Consider the following 23,842-nt stretch of genomic DNA (forward strand, 5'->3'; position numbering starts at 1 on the left):
GCATGAGATCATGCCCGTTATCCCAATTTTATGTTTCATTTACATTACGCAAAGTAGGAAAGTATATTGCCAGGCAACGTATGAAGAAAAATAACTCGGGTTGTTCGGTCAAGCGTAAAACGTGATTTTACCGGATTCTTACGCCCAGGAGACGTTTCTGGCAAATCGGGAAAAACACGATTTCACCCCAATTGGCGCTTTTTACAGTAGCGATCCGCAGAAACGTGCGCTGAAGGTCCGCCGTTCTTAGCCAGTACTTTCTCGGAGAAAGGCCCACCAACACAGCTTCCGAACTCATGGAGTATTGGCGTGACCGCTTGCTACCTCAGCCTGGTAAATGGTGTACTGACATTGTTGTGCCTAGGTAATGGAAGCGGTGAGGTTGAGAGAACTTTCTCCCAGCTGATATGCGTTCAATGATCTGACAGGTCTCGAAAAAAAGGCCGACATGTTGCGCTAAAAGGATGACAATGTATATCAATAAGCACGAGTGCAATATGGATAACCCGCTTTTTGTGAATAATTTTTTCAATTCTTAGAAGTTATAATTGCTCTACACAGTAATCATTACTGATTCATTTCCAAAGAAATGCCAAATTTCAGATAGCATTTTGAACAAAATCCTGATAGTCCCCCGATTACCAACTTGAATTTTACCGCTTTAGAGTTAAAAGCCACGTTTAAAATAACCTGAGTGTATTACCTACTACCTCTGCCGATTTAAATTTATAAACCCTGACGTCGGAATGGCTTCTAAAAAAACCCGATTTCTCCCATATTATCATTTTGAAGAATATTGTAGCTATTGTAGCTGACCAACAAATTACTTTCAATGCGAAATGTTTGCCTTATTTTAAAAAAAATGCCTGTCCGTGCTTGCGCGCATGCGTGCGTAGCCATTTGGTCGTGGCAAAATAGGTGGCGGGAGCGCAGTGTCTTTACTACACAAACAAGTTGTCTGAACCCGAAAAAGGTTCCAAGCTTGCACAAAAAAAAATGTCTATTTGCCTGACTGCCAGCCAGAAGATACGATGAAACGTAATTTGGAGACCAGGGGCGGCACGATACGGGCCGGTCAGTGTGTGTGGGGGGTGCGAAGGCGATCTACGCTGACAGTTGAGGGTACCAAAAACGATGGTGGACTCACGAGTAGTCTCCATAGTAAACGGAAGGGGCACTGAACAACCTGCAGGGAGGCCGCCTATTGCCACAATTTTCAGGCGAGGATGCAACAAGGGGGAGACGGTGGGGAGGTGCGGGCACCACGGCGCAGTCGGATGCTTTGTCGCCGCCACTGGGCGCTGCCGACCGGCAAGGGGGCTATATTCTTGCCTTCCAGATGACTGCGGCGAAGATGCAATATTTCGAGGCGCTTCGGCCCTTCACTGGTAGATGAGTGGAGTGGATGAGATTGCGGCACCGCGGCGGGTACGTAGAGTCATCTTTCAGGGCGCCGCACTTATGCGCCCACTCCGGTTTTTTTGCGTAGTCCCTCAGCGTCAGCCTCTTTAAAACCAAGAGAAAGAAGACGTCTCCGAAGATCGAGCGAGCACGAAAGTGGAGGATAAAAGTATGGCGAAAGTGTGAGGCGAGAAGGGCGGAACCGACACCGCGGAAGACGTGCCGCCCAGGGCGATGTCCTGAAAAATACCTAGAGAGAATAAAGCGCACTACAGGGCGTTCACTGATAATGCAATCACTTTTTGAGACGCAGCAGCTATGCTGCATCACAGAGCAGACTTCAGTCCGCGCTACATTCCTATTTTGTATTAGCGCTAATCTTCTGGGAATTTTCTTTTATTAGTCAAGAAAACAACCACGGGGTAAGAAACAGCGGGTTGATAAGCAAATAATAGAATAAAGTAATCCATAATCTTCAATGAAACAACTAATAAAAGTAAACTTGCAGGCCATGAAGAGTAATGCTTTCATATTCACACACATACGCAGCACTTCAGTGTCACAGAGAGCCATTTATTTCGCTTAGGTTATGGTTGTAATCGTTGGTCGACCATAGATAACAATTTGCATTTGATTGTACAGTTAAATGAACTCTTCAACGCCTTCTATAAACGCTTTCACTCCTTACGTCTCTTCACTCTGAAAGAACTTCAAAAGCTATAGGTACAAGGTATCGCCAGTGCGGAGCGCACTGCGCGAGTTGCTAGTCGCAGCGGATACGCATTTGCTTCTGCTTTGATTTGGTTACTTCATTTTGAAGTGTCTATCAAATGCCTTCATTGCCGCAATTTTAAGGAAAACCGGCCAAGAGTGGTTACACCACTATATAGACGTAACTCCGGCGCCGGAAGGAGAGAAAATTTACTTGAGCATGTTTCAAAGATATCTGATTGGCTTAGGGTAGTCATCTTTGGCTGAGGTACTTCGCGGACACCTTATTTGAGTACTGGATTTGTTCGTGACTAAGTTTTGCAAGCATTTTATATTTAGTACAAAAGGTGAAACAAAGTGTTCCACTGTCCGCCTTAGTTCGCCAATACAAAGTAATATTCTAAAGAAAACTATATTAGGAACTTGATATTATGTCCACGCGAACAAGAAACGAAAACCGAGCAAAAACAAATCAAAAAAAAAAACAGCCATGGTTTCTTTTCCGAAACAATTTGAATCCGTTTAAACCTGCGTGAACCGGTTCGAACCCGAACGGAATGGTGCTCTGGACCAGAACCCAGAACAGAACCAAAAATTTTTGAAAAAAGATCAGTTCGACACACCACCCACACAAAAACTTGGCTGCCGAGTCTAGGTGTTTCGCTGGACGTTCATGTATCAGTGAGTGGGTGAGTCATTCCGTCCCGCAATTCGATTTGAGGCATAGATATCCGTGCGCGTGCCCGCGTGCGAGCCAGCGTGTGTGTGCGTGTGTGTGTGCGTGCGTGTGTGTGTGTGTGCGTGTGTTTGTGTGTGTCTGTGTTTGCGTGCGTGTGTATGCTGTGTGGGCGCGCGTGGGCGCGCGTGTTCGTGTGAGAGGATGTGTGAATGCGCGTGTGCGTGCATCCGCAAGCGTGCATGTGCAAGCGCGCTTGTCCCAACGTGCGGTACGTGCGTCTGTATGTGTGTGTGGGTCCGTGCGTGGGCGTTTGCATGTTTGCGTGTGTGTTTGTTTGGGGGGGTGAGTGTGTCCGCGTGTGTACGTGACTCTGTGCGTGCGTGTGTGTGTTTGCGCGTCTATGTGTGCCTCCTTGAGGGTGTGCGTGCGTGCGTGCGTGTGCACGCGTGCGCATGTGCGTGTATTGTCGCCTCTGTTATTGCGTGTGTGGGCGTGTCTGCACGTTTGCGCGCGTGCGCGCGTCCGTGCGGGTGTGTTTGTGGATGTTAGTGTGTGCGTGCGCGTGTGCGTGTGCGTGTTCGTGCGGGAGGATGTGCCCTCGTGCGTGCAAATGTGCGTGGGCGTGGGTGTGTGCGCGTGCGTGCGTAAGTGCATGCGTGCATGCCCGCGTGTTTGTGTGTGTGTGGGTGCGTGTGTTCGTGTGTGCGCGTATGCGTGCGTATGTGGGAGTGTGGGCGTGTGCGCGTGCGTGTGTGTGTGTGTGTGTGCGTCCGTGCGTGCGTGCGTTTGTGTGTGTGTGTCTGGCGCATCGGAGTGAAATTGAGGGGCTTGAAAAGTGAACACCCAGCAGGCTGAGCAGTCAAAGTTTCAAAGTTTCAAAGTTTATTTCAAAAAATGCAATAATGTGTGAATACATAAGGTAAGTATACAAGAGAAGGTCCCAAGGTAAGAAACCGTGGGCGGGACCTCCTATGCTTCTACCCCATAAAGGGCGAGCATATAAAAAGACGTAGTTGGAATTCAGCAATCCATTAGCACTTAACGGTAAAAAAATAGTGGGCGATACAGAAACACCTCAAAAGCACACAATAGCAAAGTATACCTAGAATATGGGTCAACTATGTATACTGTACAGACGAAATGAGAGCAAACAATTCAAGAAAAGGAAAAAAAATGAAAAAATAAACTACAATACCTTTTGTTCAATATAATTTATACAAGGTTATATGCAAAAAAAAACAAGATGCCAGAAGTGTTCTCCACAACCAAAACCGGTAGTAGTGGCATTGCCCAAATCCTTTTATTCCATTAAATGTATGCGTAAATGCTTTTTAAAGAAGAACAAGGATTTAGAGTTTTTAAGGTCAATGCGTAAAGTGTTCCAAAAGCTTATTGCGGAAAATGCGATAGTTTGTTTTCCATAATTTGTTCGTACATTGGGTAGTAACAGAATATTTTGAAATGCAAAACGTGTATTATTACGGTTGGACATTAAATGAGAAGTGAACATGTCTAGAACAAGGTCATTATTTATTGCACCAAATAACATGATGGCAAGACTATATGCATATAATTTAGAAAGGGGAAGAATATTCAATTGAGAAAATCAAGGCGACGACGGTGATAGACGAGGCGAGGAAGTAATGATACACATGACCTGTTTTTGCATCTTTTCTAACGGGCTAATGTGAACATTGTATGCGCCTCCCCACGATGAAATGCAATAGTTTAAGTGACTGTGGATGAATGCAATATATAGACAAGTGAGAGTTAGAACAATTAAGAAATGCCTTGCCCTAAAAAGTGCCCTTTCTCCATAAAACATTTTTTGCAGGTAGCGGCAACATGAAAATGAAATTTTAGCTGCGTGTCTATAATAATACCCAAAAATAAAGCCTTTTCATGTAACGGAATCGGTAGAGAAATGATATTCAAGGATGAGATGGCGGGAAATTTTCTTTGAGGGGAATAGAAGGGTACGAAAGAGGTTTTCGAGACGTTGATGGAAAGTTTATATGCATGACACCACTGCTCGAGGGAGAAGAGGTCTGATTGTAAATTAAAGATAAGGGAATCGATATCCTGATGGTGTGATAATATAGTGGTGTCATCGACATAAAGTATACAAGTGGAATAAGAGAGGCACAGAGGAAGATCATTATTGTAGGTTAAAAATAACAGGGGGCCTAGAATAGAACCTTGTGTAACACCCCTGTGTGTTATTACCCTAGCGGTATTAGGACTGTTGATGGAAACAATTTGATACCTATCTCGAAGAAAACTTTTTATAATTGTTAGTCCTGGAGCAGTTATGCCATAATATTGCAATTTTTAAACAAAATGCTATGATCAATGGTGTCAAAAGCTTTCGAAAAATCTATTAGGACCGCTCCCGAGAAGTTACCTTCATCGATGTAAGATTTAACCTTATCAGTAAACGTGGCAATGGCAATGTCGGTTGAGAAACCTTTTCGGAATCCAAATTTGTTGGAAGTGAGAATATTAAACCTTTTGAAATACCTAGACAACCTTACCTCTATCAGTTTTTCTAGAATTTTGTCAAAAAAAGAAAGAATGAAAATTGGCCTATAGTTGTCCGGGTTTGTAGGATCACCTTTTTTAAATACAGGAAGAGCCTTAGCCCCTTTTAGTCGCAGTGGGAAAATTCCGGTCTTAAATACGCAGTTAAAAATGTGGCTCAGCACGTGCGATATAATTTTAGCAATGATAACAACATTTTTGCCATGAATACCATCTAAGCTAGGGCCCGTTACTTTTAGTGTGTTAAGAATGGACTCAACTTCCTGTGGACACGTGGGGTTCAAGAAAAAAGATTGCAAACTGCGATTGAAAGGCGGAGCATAATGCGAAGCCGTGGCGACAGGAACATTACGGAAGAAAGTTTCGCAGAAAGCATTTGCGATTTCTGCGGGTTCGGTGATAACGGATACATCCTTGCGTAGAGTAATTACTCTATCGGGTAGTAGGACCTCATTTAAAAATTCATTAAGTACGTTCCATTTTTTCTTTACGTCATTGCCACATTCCTGAAGGCATTTTTCGTAATAGTTACGTTAAGCTCTTTTGAGTACAAGGGAAAGGATTTTACCTTAATTATTTAGGCGCATTTTAAGTTTGTTATTAAAAGACTGTCGTTTAGTTTTTTTATATACGTTATCCTTCTTACGCAAGGAACGTAAGAGAGATGTTGTAAGCCATGGTGCGCGGACTAGAGTATTTTCGATTGGACTGATTTATGGTAGTGCTGTCGTTAACCGCACAAATAATAACGGTGCAAAACTGGTCTAAGGCAACTTCAGGGTCGGAACAGTTGGTGATAGGGGACCAGTCAGTGCTAGAAATTAAGTCGACGTATTTTTCGCGGTCAAAGAAAGACCTGAAGTTCGGTTTAATAATGTTTATGGGTCTAGTATCGCAATCAATGGTCTGTAATCAATGTCTCAATTACACCAACAGTGGGGGAAGTGAAAAAGTTTGTCAAAATGTGATCAAGTAACGACTCAGAATCCCTATTACTACACCTCGTAGGAACAGAAATTAGCGATTGAAAACCATAACTAGAAAAACAACTCATGTACTCTAAACAAACAGAATTGGAGGTATCAAGAATGTTAATGTTAATGTCACCCAAAATTATGACGTTTTTGTTTTCGAGATATAGTCTATGAAGAACGAGTGAAAATGCATTAAAGAAAGCAGATAGTTCGGATGAGGGGGGACCGATAAATTGTGCCGCAGACAGTCTTACATCTGTTGTCACAGGTTGTGAAAGTATCAAGTTCCACCCAAACGGATTCACATTTCGTCACGTTAAGCGATAAGTCAAGTCGGCGTTTGTAAGCAATGTTTTATGAATGTACAGACCAGAACCACCGTAAGGATCCTCGGAACGATGGCAATATTCGGACAAATAACCGGGAATGTCGAAAAGGTTTTTATCGGAGGGTGTTAGCCAAGTCTCAGAAAAACATAACAGTGAAAAGCTGTGTTCCAGGGAATCAATGAAAGTGCTAATATTATCGTAGTTCTTTCTCAAGCTCCGAGCATTAATATGTATGGCGGATAGCCCTTGCAGATTACTCAAGGCTTTTTTGACGTGCTCAGGCGATACGTAAGACATAAAAAATTTAACAAAGCATGGAAGTGGGTGAACCAGTGTTTACATGCTGATACATCTTAGATCACTTTCGTATGCGAGCCGGTACACTGGTCCGTCTAGTGTCTTTCTAGCCTTGATATTACAACGATCCGTCCAAACGAACATCCACTTATGTTGCTTTTTGAGGTCGAGTGCCTTTGAGAAAAGTCGTTTATTGTCAGGCGTTAAGTGCTCATTAACGTAAATCGGAGCCTCTTGAGAAGCGGAAAAGCCGAGATCAGTGGTTTTGGGACGGCCATTGCGGGCTTTGGTGAGGTAATCCGAACTTTTGTCACGGCAGCAGAATCGCAAAACGATGTTCTTTTGAGTACTGTTACGCGTCGGAATCCTGTGAACAGTGTCGATGTCCTCTGGTTTTAAGGGGCATCCAATCCTCTCACCAAGACACGCCACTATCTTTTCACAGTCTTCCCCTTGCGTCACAGGTACGCGTTTTATTTCTAGATTGTTTAAACACGAATATTGCTCGAGCTGCGCGACCTTGCGCATGAGCGTGTCATTGTTTTCGTCGAGTTCTTTTGTTTTCATCACCAAGGGCAGAGTTCTCAGTTTTCGCGGCCTCGAATTCTTTATTGATGAAATCCATCGATTTCTTCAACTCAACCACTTCGTTCTCAAGCTTCCTAACATCAGCTAGGTTACATGTCACAACAGAAAGTTTCACAGACTCGAGCGCATGACTCAAATCAAGCAGTTTTGTTTCCACAGTATTCTTGAATTCTTCCAATTCTTTAGATAGCGCAGCTACAGTGGGACCCATGAGCGACTCGAGACAAGCAGTCCAGGCGGATGGTACGCAATTGCGAATAAAAGTATAATCACCTGCGTGCGTATATTATATCCGTGAGCCGACGACCGAAGGGACTGCTGCCTCGAATCGCTCGTTGGGTAGTGGCCAGTGAGGTGACGCAGTGCGCTATATCCTCCCTGATGGCCTGTTGACGCAGCGACGCCTGGTGGCCGGCAGAAGTTACTGCAGCTGATGACGCCGCAGATGCCCAGTCGCTGCAAATCCGTGAACAGGCATGCGCAGCTGCGACCAACTTTCCAAGCAGTAGACTCGGTGGGGCAACCTGCGTGCGTAGATTATATCCGTGAACCGACGGCTGAAGGGACTGCTGCCTCGAATCGCTCGTTGGGTAGCTCAATAACACTATGAAAGGTAAAGATACAGGATTGATCCTATTTCTGTTTTAAGTACCATTATTGTTGGAGTAAACGGAATTGTTGAAGAACGTAACCTTCTCTGAACGCCTATGAAATCTGCTCAAAAAGCGGAGCTGACATTGGCACGCTCGCGGCCAACTTTAACAGAAACGCGATTTACTCAAACGCCCCTAGGTGAGGTATGTACGTGATTCAAGCTCACACACGTAGGTCAGGCATATTCTCGGTGCATATATGTGCAGTGAACCTCGTCGGGTACCACTTGTGCATGAGCCTACATAGCCTTCTTGAGGGTGTTATTATCGTCTTCGAAAAGCGTCTGTTCCCACCGTAACGGTAGTAATGCTGTTCGCCGGCAGTAGGAGCGCATGGCCGACATAGCATAGTTCTCCACGATAGTTGATGCACACTTTTCGTTTGGCTACTCAAAGTGTAATTTGCGCTTTTGGGTAGCTGGTAGACCAGTCCCGTCGAGCTAGTGTCGTTCACATAGCCTGGGCCTTGCAGGTGTCGTAAAAGCGGTCCCCTCCATTCTCTGAAACAACAATGTTCCCAACCTGCCTTTCGCTTATCCGGCAAATGAAGAGGGGTTTTCTAGTGGTAATAATTTATCCCAGTGCTGAGTGTTTCCAAAACCAACTGTTTCTAGTTGTTCCTTCCACGAAGTTGTCTCAACGGCAACAGGTTCGCTCAGCGCTGAGGTACTCGCTCAGGTGCAGTTGCTGGGCGCCGCGCGTCGGCAGTTATAATAAGCTGCTATGAATCAGCAGTCATTTAATTGCCTTTGCGCGCCCTGTCTTGCTGTTATGCTTTACTCGTGGACGCCTACAAAAAGTCACGCATCGCGAAATTGTCGCACTCGATTTTGTGTCTTTTCTTTGATTGGAACTACAAAAGTCCTTCCTAAACAGTCATCGTTCATCGTTCAATATTGCGCTCACCGCAGGAAAAGGCTGAAAACTGTTGTGCTAACTTATTTATGTTGTTCATATAGTGCTGTTGAATACGGCGATTGGAAGATGCCTGAATTATTTATTCGACATTCACGAGTACGGCAGGCATACCAATAGGATGGTCATTCGCTTGCAAGATAGCAGAGTACGGCATGCATATCACGACACCCTTGGCGCTGTGAATCGGATGGCAGCGACGACGAGATAATACAGAAAACGACGCCAATGTGCACGAAACTGTTTTCTTTGGGACAGTCTTCGTGAGTCAATAAGACACTAGAGAGCTGCTGTTTCAGCGAGCGGTGGAAGTGTGCGACGGGTGTGGGTCAGCAAGACAAAGCACATGCCAGGCCGTGGGTAGTAAACAACTTCCACATTGTATGTGCAACACCCAATGCATGCCCAAGAAATGGAAGACACCCGTTTCAGTGAACAGCAGTAGGTCGGGTATTTTTGCACTAGCTGTGCTTCGTTCAGCAGAATGTTTACTCCACACGCGTAGTACAGCATTTCCAATTTTTTCCTTGCGTCTTTCACCTTCGTGTTACGCTGCATGAACGGGTGATTTGTTTTCGTAAAGGTTGGCTCTACTTTGTCCGGCGGGTTCGGGGTAACGATGCAATCGCTCTGAATGAGGTACCTTGAAATTTTAATAGTAGCCTGCTGCGTTCACGGGCGAGCGAGTTTGAACTGTGCTCTGGAAGGCCTAGGCACTGTCTTGAGAACACTTCTGGACCGACAGTGAGGGTTTAAATGTCTGCAGGTTGTGAGAAAATACTGCTGAAGGAGTATGGATCGTCCTCATCGCGTATAGCAAGCTATATTTTGAGTACACCAAAGGTATTTGGCGATTTTCCGCTCGCTTTTGCCAACCTCCCGCTGATGTGGTGGTCGCCCTCAGTGCCCCTACCATGGTACACACGTACTCCAAGATCACCGACGAAGGTCTGGTAGTTTATCGGTGTAGAAAAAAAGTGTATTTGCGGGCGGCGTGACCATGTGCGCAAGCCAAAATCGCACAATGGACAGGCTTTGATGTAGGGACACCCCCTTTCGGCCCAGCCGGGTGCCTTCACCTGGCGAGAAGGGCATCATCAACAGATATTGTGAATTCCAAAAATCTCTCCACGGCTTTTAGAGTGTTTGTAAAAGTAAAACAATGGCAATGATCCAACTCTTCAAGAACGGAAATCGTACCTTGAAAGTGTTCCGTTATGTCTAAAAATTAAAGCAGACACACTTCCACGGATCCATTCTCTATTTGCTAGTTTATTTCAGAAGGTTCCAAAACCATTCTCCCTACAATTATTTACAAGAAAACCCGCTTTGATTCTTCATTCCGTGCTAATGCTCTGACAAAAATATGAACATATTGCTTACGGTTTGTAACTGAAGAGGAATAGAGCTCCCAAATTCCTTAAAACGCAAACATTTGTAAACACACATATCACACAGTATTTTCAAAATTTGAATAGCTGAGGGTTTCAAAATATATGACTGTAGTTTGAACCAAAATATGGTTGCGTTTCTTGTTTTATTATTAATTTTTATAGCTGCATTAAAATTTTCAATATAATGGGTGCACTGATGTCCAAATCTTTATGCGCCAACCAGCCTGTGGTTAGCACCTCTCAAGATGTCATGGGCCCTTATATAACAATTATTGGCTATTGTCTGAAAAACAACGTTTGACACTTACGCTTATCACTCCTAAAATTTCTTTTTGGGCTTCTACGTGTAAAATTGTTTTTAAAAAATTGACTGCCAGGCGCTGCAGTTTCTTCCATAGAATGCTTCCACAACCTTTTTGATAGGTTTATTTTCAAAGAGGAGTCAGAAGTCTTCGCGACCACAGGGCACTGACGAAGCACCAAGGAACAAAATCGCAAACTCATAAAGGCCACAATGGCAAAAGACCACGTATAGCGAGCAGAGCATCAATACTCCTTAACCAAAAACAGAACGGATTTATACAGTGGAAACACAATCTTTAAGAGTGCCTAGAGAAGGTAGCGCACACAAGAGCCCATGTTCTGGAGAACATCAAGTACCTTCCCGCGCAAGCATCGCCATGTACAGACCGGCCGCATTCACACGGGATGATTGTGTTCCTGTAGACTTTCCTAAGTAGCATGGGAATACGGAAGACGATGTACATATTATTACACCCTTTACCGCATTCTTATGAAATTACTACACCTTGAATGACCCCTTAATTAAGAAAGGCCTATAGATTGACAATTAGGGTTTTGGCAGCTGATATTTATTCCTTGTTGTCGGACACCTAGGAGTCATGATTATTTACGTAAAATCCCGCAGGAAGCCTTTTTGTAGCCAAAGCACACTCTGTCACAAGAGAAAGATCTGACCTCCTTGGAGCGGTAGTTTGTACTAGCATTCTTGACCTAGCAACTCAACTTTCGTTCCTGAGTCCCTAGGATGTGGAAAGCACCCTCCCAGGAAGTCGGTCAGGACAGTGGTACAACATTACAAGGATCTACATTTGGCGAGTTCATATTTCTTGAACATCTTGTTACCACAGCGTAAAAGCACAGACGTCAGGGGAACAAAATAAAGGACTACGCTGTACTGACAACCATACCTCGGCAAAGTTGGCGCGGGTCACTCAAACAAACTCACAATTTTTTTTCCGAATCACCACTAACTCAAACTCAGACTCAATGCTGAGCAGCACATCTGCGCTCACTCAAACTCAAACTCACATTGAGCCCAAAACTCAGAACTCACTCGGACTCAGAACTCAAAATGTATTCAGAACTCAAAATGTACTCAAACTCAAACTGTATTCAAAACTCAAAATCTACTCAAACTGAAAATGTACTCAAACTCAATATGGACTCAAAACTCAAAATGTACTCAAAACTCAAAATGTACTCAAACTCAAAGTGTACTCAAACTCAAAATGGACTCAAAGCTCAAAGTGAACTGAAAACTCAAAATGTACTGAAACTCAAAATGGACTAAAAACTCAAAATTGACTCAAATCTCAAGATGGACTCAAAACTCAAAATGTACTCAAACTCAAAGTGAACTCAAAACTCAAAATGGACTCAAAACTCAAAATGTGCTCAAACTCAAAATTGACTCAAAACTCCAAAAGTACTCAAAACTCAAAATGTCCTAAACTCAAAGTGAACTCTAAACTCAAAATGTACTCAAAACTCAAAATGTACTTAAATTTGAAATGTACTCAAAACTCAAAATGGACTCAAAACTCAAAATGTACTCAAAACTCAAAATGAACTCAGAACTCAAAATGGGCTGAGAACTCAAAATGAAAATTCAGAACTCAAATGGCCTCACAGAGATTGAGACAGTGATAGAGTGAAAGTGAGAGTGTCAGAGTAAGAGTGTGAGAGTGAGAGTGAGTGTGAGAGAGAGAGTGTGAGTGAGAGTGAGAGTGAAAGTGAGAGCGACAGTGTGAATGAGATTGTGAGTGTGACTGAGAGTGAGAGTAAGGGTGAGAGTGAGAGTGAGAGTGTTAGTGTGAGTGTGAGAGTGTGAGTGAGAGTGAGAATGAGAGTGAGTGTGAGTGTGAGTGAGAGTGAGAGTGAGTGAGAGTGTGAGTGTGTGTGAGAGTGAGAGTGTGAGTGTGAGTGTGAGTTAGAGTGTGTGACTGAGAGTGAGAGTGAGAGTGTGAGTGTCAGTGAGTGTGAGTGAGAGTGAGAGTGTGAGCGAGAGTGAGAGTGTCAGTGTGAGTGTGAGTGACAGTGAGAGTGAGTGAGAGTGTTAGTGTGAGTGAGAGTGAGAGTGAAAGTGAGGGTGAGAGTGAGAGTGTGAGTGAGAGTGTGAGAGTGAGAGTGAGAGTAAAAGTGTGAGTGTGAGGCTGAGAGTGAGAGTGTGAGTGAGACTGAGAGTATGAGTGTGCCTGTGAGTGTGAGTGAGAGTGTGAGTGTGAGAGTGAGAGTGAAAGCATGAGTAAGAATGAGAGTGTGAGTGTGAGTTGAGTGTAAGTGTGAGTATGAGTGAGAGTGAGAGTGAGAGTGAGAGTGAGGATGAGAGTGAGAGTGAGAGTGAGAGTGAAAGTGTGAGTGTGAGTGTGAGTGGAGTGAGAGTGAGAGTGAGAGTGAGAGTGGGATTGTTAGTGTGAGTGAGAGTAAGAGTAAGAGTAAGAGTGAGAGTGTGAGTGTGAATGTGACAGTGAGAGTGAGAGTGAGAGCGTGAGTGAGAGTGAGAGTGTGAGTAAGAGTGAGAGTGAGAGTATGAGTGTGCCTGTGAGTGAGAGGGGAGTGAGAGTGTGAGTCTGATTGTGAGTGAGATCAAGAGTAAGAGTGAGAGTGAGAGTGTGAGTGTGAGTCTGCGTGTTAGTGAGAGTGAGAGTGAGAGTTTGAGTGTGAGTGAGAGTGAGAGTGATAGGGAGAGTGTGAGTGTGAGTGAGAGTGTGAGTGCGAGTGTGAGTGATAGTGAGAGTGTGAGTGTGAGAGTGAGAGTGAGAGTGTGAGTGAGAGTGAGAGTGAGAGTGTGAGTGTGAGTTGAGTGAGGATGAGAGTGCGAGTGAGAGTAAGAGTAAAAGTAAAAGTGAGAGTGTGGGTGTGAGTGTGAGTGTGAGAGTGAGAGTGTGAGTGTGTGAGGGTGTGAGAGTGAGTGTGAGAGTATGAGTGTGAGTGTGAGTGAGAGTGCGAGTGTGAGTGTGAGTGTGTACATTTTGCTATATACCTTTTGCTATATCCTCATAATTATACCCAGAAAGCATTTTTAAATTTGTCCCACGTGATCCCCCTTGACGAGACCTTTACTTTGATACCCCACAGACCCTAGCAGGGTCATATGGAAGTCTTATCAGTCAAAATACCCATGACTCTCATGACTGTAACCAGGACGCAATATTTAGGTTTCCGACGCTATTCCCTAACTGCAACGTTCAATTTGACGCCCCACATGCTTCAGCCGCCTCACCTTGAGTTTAACCCTATTTATGACTCATAATGAGTATCTCATGATTCAAACTACGAAGCCTTTTTTTGTACCACGTGATTTCCCTCGTCAAGACCGTAAATCTGATACCCTTTACGGCCTTTTGGGGTCACTTCGAATTTTACCCCAATATAAGACTCGCCATGACAATCTAATGCCTATAACCAGGAAGCATTTTTGTATTTCTCTCACGTGATTCTGCTGATCAAGACCATTAATTTGATACCCATCACATCCTCGTGGAATCAATTTGATGCCCCGGACACCCAGTGCCATCATTGTGAATTTTAACATAATTTATGACCCATTTGACTATGTGATGATAATAATAAGGAAGCACGTGATTACCCTCATCGATACCTTTAATTTGATATGCCAACCGCTCTAGCGTCATGAAAATGAATTTTAACCGAATCTATGACTTACCATAACTACGCCATGATATATCCATAACTCATTTTCGTCCCGAATGATTCCCCACATCAAGACCTTGAATTTGATTCCCCACATGCCCTCGAAGCGTCATTTCGAATTTTAAGCCAATCTATGACTCATTATGACTGCCTGATGACTACAATCAGGAAGCATTTTTTTATTTACCCCGCTTGACTCCGTTAATCCGGACCTTTCATTTGATACCTTACACGCCTTAGCCTCATCAGTTTCACTTTTCACCCAATTCAATGTGGTCAATATTCTGTCTTAAGGGGCGCTGCCCAGTGAATTCAGCTAATTCATTTGAAACAGCAGAAAGGACAGCCCCCCCCCCATTTTCCCCCGGCTCTCACCTCTTCCTTTGTGACCCCTAGTATATCAAGCCGTTAACAGTAGCAGGCAAACAACCAGCACGCCAGCGCCGTCGTGTGCTTTCCCACAACCTTTTTTCACGCTCTTAGTGGATCTGTCAATAGGAAAAGTTAAAACAACCCTTCTTATGACCTCACCAGTGAATTATCACTCACGCACCCAGCCGCGAAAATTAGGTATACAGCAAGTGCTTATGGCCATAAAAATTCAACAAGAAACTAAAAAAAAATCAGACACCCCCTCCCTCCCAACCGATCATGCAGATCGCGATTGGTGACGTACCCTCAGGTAACCTGAATTCTCAGCCCACAGTGACGCATGAAACTTAACAGCCAACCATAGCTGCCTGCTAGGCTACTCATATGTACTCAAACTCAAAATGGACTCAAAACTCCTGTGTACTCAGAACTCAAAATGCACTGAAAACTCAATATGTTATCAAACTGAAAATGTACTCAAACTCAAAATGTACTCAGAAATCAAAATGGACTCAAAACTCAAAATGGACTCAAAACTCAAAATGTACTCAAAGCCAAAGTGAACTCAAAGCTCAAAATGGACTCAAACCTCAAAAAGTACTCAAACTCGAAATGGACTAAAAACTCCAAATTTACTCAAAACTCAGAATGTACTAAACTCAAAGTGAACTCAAAACTCAAAGTGTACTCAAAACTCAAAATGTACTCAAACTCAAAATGTACTCAAACCTCAGAATGGACTCAAAACTCAAAATGTACTCAAAACTCAAAATGAACTCAGAACTCAAATTGGGCTGAGAACTCAAAAAGAATTCAGATCTCAAATGGCCTCACAGAGATTTAGACAGTGAGAGAGTGAGAGCGAGAGTGTGAGATTAAGCGTGTGAGAGTGAGAGTGTGAGTGAGAGTGAGAGTGAGAGGAAGGGTGAGAGTGAGAGTGAGAGTGTTGGTGTGAGTGTGAGTGTGAGTGAGTGTGAGTGTGAGTGGAGTGAGAGTGAGAATGAGAGTGTGAGTGAGAGTGGGAGTGTTAGAGTGTGAAAGTGTGAGTGAGAGTGAGAGTGTGAGAGTGAGAGTGAGATTAAGAGTGTGAGTGTGAGTGTGAGTGAAAATGAGAGTGAGAGCGAGATTGAGAGCGAGAGTGAGCGTGAGTGGGTGAGAGAGTGAGAGTGTGAGTGTGAACGAGAGTGAGAGTGAGAGTGAGAGTGTGAGTGTGAGTGTGAGTGAGAGTACGAGTGTGAGTGAGAGTGAGAGTGAGAGTGTGTGTGAAGGTGTGAGTGTGAGTGTAGGCTGAGTGTGAGTGTGAGTGTGAGTGAGAGTGAGAGTGTGAGTGTGAGTGAGAGTGTGAGTGTGAGTGAGAGTGAGAGTGAGAGTGAGAGTGAGAGTGTGAGTGAGAGTGTGAGTGTGAGTGTGAGTTAGAGTGTGAGAGTGAGAGTGTGAGTGTGAGTTGAGTGTAAGTGTAAGTGAGTGTGAGTGTGAGTGTGAATGAGAGTGACTGAGGTGAGATTGTGAGTGAGAGTGAGAGTGTGAGTGTGAGTGTGAGTGATAGTGAGAGTGTGAGTGTGAGAGTGAGAGTGAGAGTGTGAGTTGAGTGAGGATGAGAGTGTGAGTGAGAGTAAGAGTAAACGTAAGAGTGAGAGTGTGTATGTGAGTGTGAGTGTGAGAGTGAGAGTGTGAGTGTGAGTGAGAGTGTGAGCGTGTAAGAGTGTGAGAGTGAGTGTGAGAGTGTGAGTGTGAGTGGGAGAGTGAGTGAGAGTGTGGGTGTGAGTGTGAGTGTGTACATTTTGCTATATACCTTTTGCTATATCCTCAGAATTATGACCAGAAAGCATTTTTAGATTTGTCCCACGTGCTATCCCTCGACGATACCTTTACTTTGATACCCCACCCACCTAACAGGGTCATATGGAAGTCTTATCAGTCAAAATACCCATGACTCTCATGACTGTAACGAGGACGCAATATTTAGGTGTCCGACGTTATTCCCCTAACTGGAACGTTCAATTTGACGCCCCACATGCTTCAGCGGCCTCACCTTGAATTTAACCCAATTTATGACTCATAATGACTATCTCATGATACGAACTACGAAGCCTTTTTTTTGTACCACGTGATTTCCCTCGTCAAGACCGTAAATCTGATACCCTTCACGCCCTATTCGGGTCACTTCGAATTTTACCCCAATATAAGACTCGCCATGACAATCTAATGGCTATAACCAGAAAGCATTTTTGTATTTCTCCCACGTAATTCTGCTGATCAAGACCAATAATTTGATACCCATCACATCCTCCTGGAATCAATTTGAAATTAAACCAAACAGTGACTAACCATGACTCTCTCATGATATAGCCCTACCACATTTTTGTCCCACGTGATTTCCCTTATCGGAACCTTCAATTTGATGCCCCGGACACCCAGTGGCATCATTGTGAATTTTAACCTAATTTATGACCCATTTGACTGTGTGATGATAATAATCAGGAAGCACGTGATTACCCTCATCGAGACCTTTATTTGATATGCCAACCGCCCTAGCGTCATGAACTTAAATTTTAACCGAATCTATGACTTACCATAACTACGCCATGATATATCCATAACTCATTTTCGTCCCGAATGATTCCCCACATCGAGACCTCGAATTTGATTCCCCACATGCCCTCGAAGCGTCATTTCGAATTTTAAGCCAATCTATGACTCATTATGACTGCCTGATGACTACAATCAGGAAGCCTCTTTTTATTTACCCCGCTTGACTCTGTTAATCCAGACATTTCATTTGATACCTTACATGCCTTAGACTCATCAGTTTCACTTTTCACCCAATTCAATGTGGTCATCATTCTGTCCTAAGGGGCGCTGCCCAGTGAATTCAGCTAATTCATTTGAAACAGCAGAAAGGACAGCCCCCGCCACCATTTTCCCCCGGCTCTCACCTCTTCCTTTGTGACCCCTAGTATATCAAGCCGTTAACAGTAGCAGGCGAACAACCAGCACGCCAGCGCCGCCGTGTTCTTTCCCACCACCCTTTCCCACGCTCTTAGTGGATCCGTCAGGAGGAAAAGGTAAAACAACCCTTTTTTATGACCTCACCAGTCAATTATCACTCACGCTCCCAGCCGCGAAAATTAGGTATACAGCAAGTGCTCATGGCCATGAAAATTCAACAAGAAATTAAAAAAAATCAGACACCCCCTCCCTCTCAACCGATTATGCAGATCACGATTGGTGCCGTACCCCCAGGTAACCTGAATTCTGAGCCCACAGGGACGCATGAAACTTAACAGCCAACCATAGCTGCCTCCTAGGCTACTCATATGTACTCAAACTCCAAATGGACTCAAAACTCCTGTGTACTCAGAACTCAAAATGCACTGATAACTCAATATGTAATCAAACTCAAAATGTACTCAAACTCAAAATGTACTCAGAACTCAAAATGGACTCAAACTCAAAATGCACTCAGAACTCAAAATGAACTCAAACTCAAAATGTACTCCGAATTCGAAATGGACACAAACTCAAAATGTACTGAGAACTCAAAATGGACTCAAACTCAAAGTATACTCAGAACTCAAAATAGACTCAGAAATCACTAGGTCTCAGGCTTATTCAAACTCAATCGGACTCAAACTCAGCCGGGATCACTCGGTTCAAACTCACTCAAGCTCAAACTCACCATGCCACACTAGCCTCGCGCTCACTCAAACTCAAACTCACGCGTGAGTTTGAGTCCAAATGTGTCTGAGTGAGTGGACTCATGAGTGAGTTCGCCGACCTCTGCTGACAACTAAATTTATTGAAACTGCATCACCAACTAAGCACTACTACCTAACGCACCATGATGTACAGCACACTGCACATGTGTCAAACTGAACGATCTTGTTGCGCTAGTTCTTGGATCATTCATTTTGGAACGTTCTTGGAGCGGTCAGTTATTGGATCGCTCACAGCGTAGATACTGCAATATACAGACCTTGCATTAGTATTCTCTGGCTTCTTAAGGACCGTAAAAATGCCTAACACATAAAAATTTATAATATAATTCATATTCACAAGAAGGGAGGTTGTAAACAAGGTGTATGCCAAAGTCACACTTAACTGCATAATTGACAGGCTATATTCCGAATATCCAAAGAGGAAGGTGGGTATAGATAAAGGTGCGCATTACTGCCATCCATTTAAGGAGGCAATAAAGTATTAAAATTCAGGCGAGTACACTGTACCTCTTTATTTGATATTTGGAGATTATAGAGACGCGCTTCACTAAACACATACACTACTGAAAGAATTAGAACGCCGTGCGATAGCGGAGGCATATAAGTATTTTAGATAACATATATGAAATGTGAGGGTAGAATACTCGTTTACGTGCAAAGCTATAATTACGTAATCCGATATTGCGTACAAGAATAAAATTACATCTCACCGAATCTTCCCAGCGCATGTGTGTAGGGGGTTGTGATGTTATGCAGTTTCAGGACTCAAGCAAAGTACTTGGATGCACAGGTGAAGGACTGCCACCCAGAGTTTTGGAATAATAAGTACAAGAATATGCAAGAGAAGGAAGATACCGAAAGGCGCAATACAAACGGATACAGAGCACGTTTGAAATATTCGGTGGTCGCGGCAGTGAGGTGGATAACTCGGAGATACGCAGGAGCCCAAAGTGAATTCAGTAAAGCAAATGAATAGTTCTTCAGCTCTTAGAGGTTGATAGACTTGCTGGGATTCAAGAAGCAGACTACAGTAGGCAATTGAGGGCATGATGGAGGCATCAGCGGTGTCACGTCAGCGCCATGCTTCGGGGAAGCAGCGGATGCAGAGAGCTATGGCACGACGCTTCCTCGGCCTGTTGTGGAGGATGCGGACGTTGTGTCTGGCTGCTCGGTCGACGCCCGCAGTACACCGTGGTTCTGGCCGTCCGGTGGACAGGCCGCAGAACCTTTCGACTTGCTCACTATCAGCGAGTGCACTGGGCTGCTCGCTCATTCTCAACAACTTCTTCCTCCTGTTCTGCCTTCCTCGTGGTCTTTTTGATAACATTCAACAATCATTGCTTTTGTTGCGCCATGCACTTCTAGTGGATTGTCCATAGTCCTTTGATTTTAAGACCCTATCACATAACTATCATCATCATGACCAGCCTATTTAAAACGTGTGTGCCGTTAGGTATGTTCTTCTAGTTCGCCTTACTTTCTAGCGCGTGAGGTGAACTATTGTCCCGGTGTTCCAGTACTGTTACAACATCAACGAATACATGGGACCACAACGACGCTCCAGCCCGAGGCGTAAACGAGCGTCCCGGTGTTTTAGTACCTTGACTACATCTACAATGGCATGAGATGACGACTTGAGACGGCGACAGCCTCAGCCCTTGTGGGGTTTCTGCGCTACAAAAATTGCCGATATGCGCCCAAACGACTTATACGCAAATCTGTAAATCCAGCGCGTGAGTAGGTTTTTGCTTATTGGCGAAAATATTTTTCAAGACGGTCATAATCATCACCAGCATATGTACGCCCACTGCAGAGCAAAGGCCTGTCCTATTATTCTCCAATTACCCTGGTCCTGTGCCAACTGTGACCAATTTCTCCCTGCGAACTTCTTCATCTCATCTGCCCATATAACTTTCTGCCGCTCCTGATACCCTGGCCTTCTCAAAGGGTCCACTCTGTTACCCTTAATGACCATCGCTTATCTTGCCTGCGCATTACATGCCCTACCCATGTCCATTCATAATTTCTACTAGTATGCCCTTAACACGCGTTTGTTCCCTGACCCACTCCGATCTCTTTTTGTCTCCTAATGTTACACCTATTAATTTCTGCTCCGTTGCCCTCTGAGTCGTTCTCAATTTAAGTTGAACCCTCTTAATGAGCCTCGAAGTTTCTGCCCCGTAGGTGAGTACCAGTACGATGAAGCTGTCGTACACTTTCTTCTTCACGGACAATGGTAGGCTGCTATTCACTGTATTAGAATGTCTGCTGTATGCACTCCAATCCATTCTGATCCTCGTAATTATCTCTGCCTCATGGTTGGGATCCGGGGTCACAATTTGGCCCAAGTACATATATTCTTTTTCCACTCCTACTACCTCACTCAATATCCCGAACTGCTGTGTGTCCCGAGGTTACTGATCACTACTTTAGTTTTCTGCATAATAAGTTTCAGGCCCACGGTTCTACTCTGTTCGTCTAGTGCGGAAAGCATGCTTTGCAATTCGTTCCCTGAGTTACTTAGCAAGGCAACGTCATTAGCAAATCTGAGGTTACTAATGTATTAACCTTTAACCCTTACTCCTACCTCCGTTGCACCTTACTCCCACCTGTTCCCAACCCAACGTTCAGAATACTTCTTGTAAACATGCTGTGAATAACATTGGAGAGATTTTGTCTCCTTGTCTGACGGCCGTTCTTATAGGTATTTTACTGATCTCCTTATGGAGGAGGATGGTAGCTGTGCACCCGTTGTAGAAATTCTCTAGTATTTTTACATAATGCTCATATACACCCTGGTTCCGTAATGTCTGAATGACTGCTAGGGTTTCGACCGAGTAAAATGCTTTCTCATAATCTATGAAGGGTAAATATAGGGGTTCAGTATACTCTGCGCTTCTCTCTATCACCTGATTGATCATGTGAATATGATCTATTGTTGAATAACCTTTACGGAACCATGCCTGTTCTTTAGGTTGACCTAAATGTAATTTTGCAGAATTTCTGTTAGCGATTACCCTGGTAAGTACATTGTAGACGACTGACCGGGAGCTGATCGACCTGATTTTTTCAAGTCCTTCATGTCACCTTTCTTATAGATTAGGATGATCGCGTTTTTGTAAGGTTCCGGTACACTTGCGGTAATTAGGCATGGCGTATTCCGTGTACAGGTTTTCCAGTTTTCAAGTAAAATTTCTCCGCTAGCCTTCAAGAGGTCTGCTGTTATCTGATCCTCTCCAGGTGCTTTCCCCCTTTTATTTCTTTCAAGGCCTTCCTTACTTCTTCGTCGTGACTGGTGGGATGTTCATCTCCTCTTAACTACTTTCCTGTTCGGCATTATCCTGGATGTCCCGGCTAATGTAGAGATCCCTATAGAACTCATCGGCCAGTGTGACTATTTTATGCATATTTGTAATGACATTGCCTTGCTTATCTTTATGTGGAAACATCTGATTTTTCCCCACGATAAGACGCCTATTCTCTGCTTTTAGGCTAGAAGTTCTGTTCTTTTCAGCGCATTCGATCCTCTGCATATTAAACTTCCGTATGTCAGCTGTCTTACGCCTGTTGATTACCTTACAAGCTCCGCTAGTTCTATTCTGTCAGCTGGGATGGAGATTGTCATATTTTGCCGTTTCTTTATTAGATCCCGTCTCCTGGGAAAGTTAACCAGTAGTATCCTGTCTAGCCATCGTGCCCCCGACCTCTACTGCACACTCTGTGATAATGCGTGTAAGGTTGTCGCTGGCTTCCTGTGTCGTTAGCTCGGCTTCCTCGATAAGAGATGAATATTGGTTCTGCAGGGCGATCCTGAATTCTTTTATTTTACGCCTTACCGTTAGCCTATTATTGGGCTAATTCGGTTAGAGAGATGGAGATCTGTAGGCGTGAGTGCGTGCGTGCCTCTTTCGTTTGTGTGTTCTTGTGCGTGTGCGTGAGTGCGTGAGCGCGCTTGTGCGTTTGTGTGTGTGTGCGGCAGTGTGTTTGTGTATTTGTGTGTGTGAGTGCGCGTGTTTGTGCGCGCACGTGAGCTTCCGTGTGCGCGTGTGTGCGTGCGTGTGGTGTGTGAGTGTGTGTGTGCGTTGGTGCATGGGTGCGTGCGTGTAGTCGTGCGTGCGTGCGTGCTTGCAGGTGTGCCTGTATAAGTGCGCGAGTGAGTGTGTGTGTGTGTATGCGCGTGTGTGCCTGTGTGCAGGCGTGTGTGCATGTGTGTGTTTCTGTGTTTCGGTGTGTGCCTGTTGTGTTGTGTAGTGTTTTATGGCATATAAGCAACTTAGGCTATGCTGCTCCAAACAGAAGGTTTTGTGTATATTGTAGATAATAACTTATTGTTAGAGCCCGTTGCAGAGTTACGCTTTATAGAAGCCCTGCTTTTTTTATAAAACTGAAAATGGAGGAAATGTTAACAATATCATTTTTTCCTAAAGGTACACTGGGGTAAAATGGAATGTGTTCGTCGTAGAATTGCATGAAATGCTTTTTCTCAAGAGCTCAACTTTCCTAAATTATAGTAACATGTGGTTTAGAGTTACCTCTTGCTCGCAATTCTCACATCTCGGTTTATCTTTCATCAGCAGGGAGTAATGTGTCAGATGTGTATGTACAATGCGGCGACGACATAAATTAACTTTTGTGAAGCGTTCTTCTTGTTTGCTTGATTCCCAGTCTGCTATAGATGGTTTAACTATGTAAAGTTTGTTGTTTGCTTCGTTATCCTATGAGGACAGTCATGTTTCTCTGAGTTTACTCCGTATAAATTTGATACAGTCGATATGAGTATTATGTACTTGTGTTACTCTTTCACTACCAGCCTGTGAAGCACATGCATCGGCTCTCTGATTACCATTGACTCCAGCATGGCTGGGAACCCACCAAAACCTAATTTCCTGTCCCTGTGTTTTTGGTGTTACAAAATTGTGTATTATGGCTCCTATTTTGGGTTGACCTACATTTTTGCAAAGTAGGGTTGTGATTCAAGTGTGCATAGATAACACTTTTCCGTATGCTTTCCTTCCTTGATCTTTCTACAGCCACGTCAATGGCATAAGCCTCCACTGTGAAAGCCGAGGCGCAGTGGGGTAACCTGATCATGTTCTCCCATTTACCTTGGAATATTGCACTCCTAGCACAGCATGATGTCTTGGAACTGTCTGTGTAAAATGAGGTGGAGCCTTTCTACTTTTTTTTTAGTGCCAAAAACTCCTGTATTAGGTGCTCGCGCGGGGCTTTCTTTTTTGAAAGTGTGTCTATTTAAAATAGCCCACAGAAGGAAATTGATACCAATATGATTGTTGTTTTGTTCTTCAGGCAGT

Source organism: Haemaphysalis longicornis, unplaced genomic scaffold (genome assembly GCF_048455015.1).
Source record: "Haemaphysalis longicornis isolate Haplotype H1 unplaced genomic scaffold, Haemaphysalis longicornis Haplotype H1 scaffold_11, whole genome shotgun sequence".
Lineage (NCBI taxonomy): Eukaryota > Metazoa > Arthropoda > Arachnida > Ixodida > Ixodidae > Haemaphysalis > Haemaphysalis longicornis.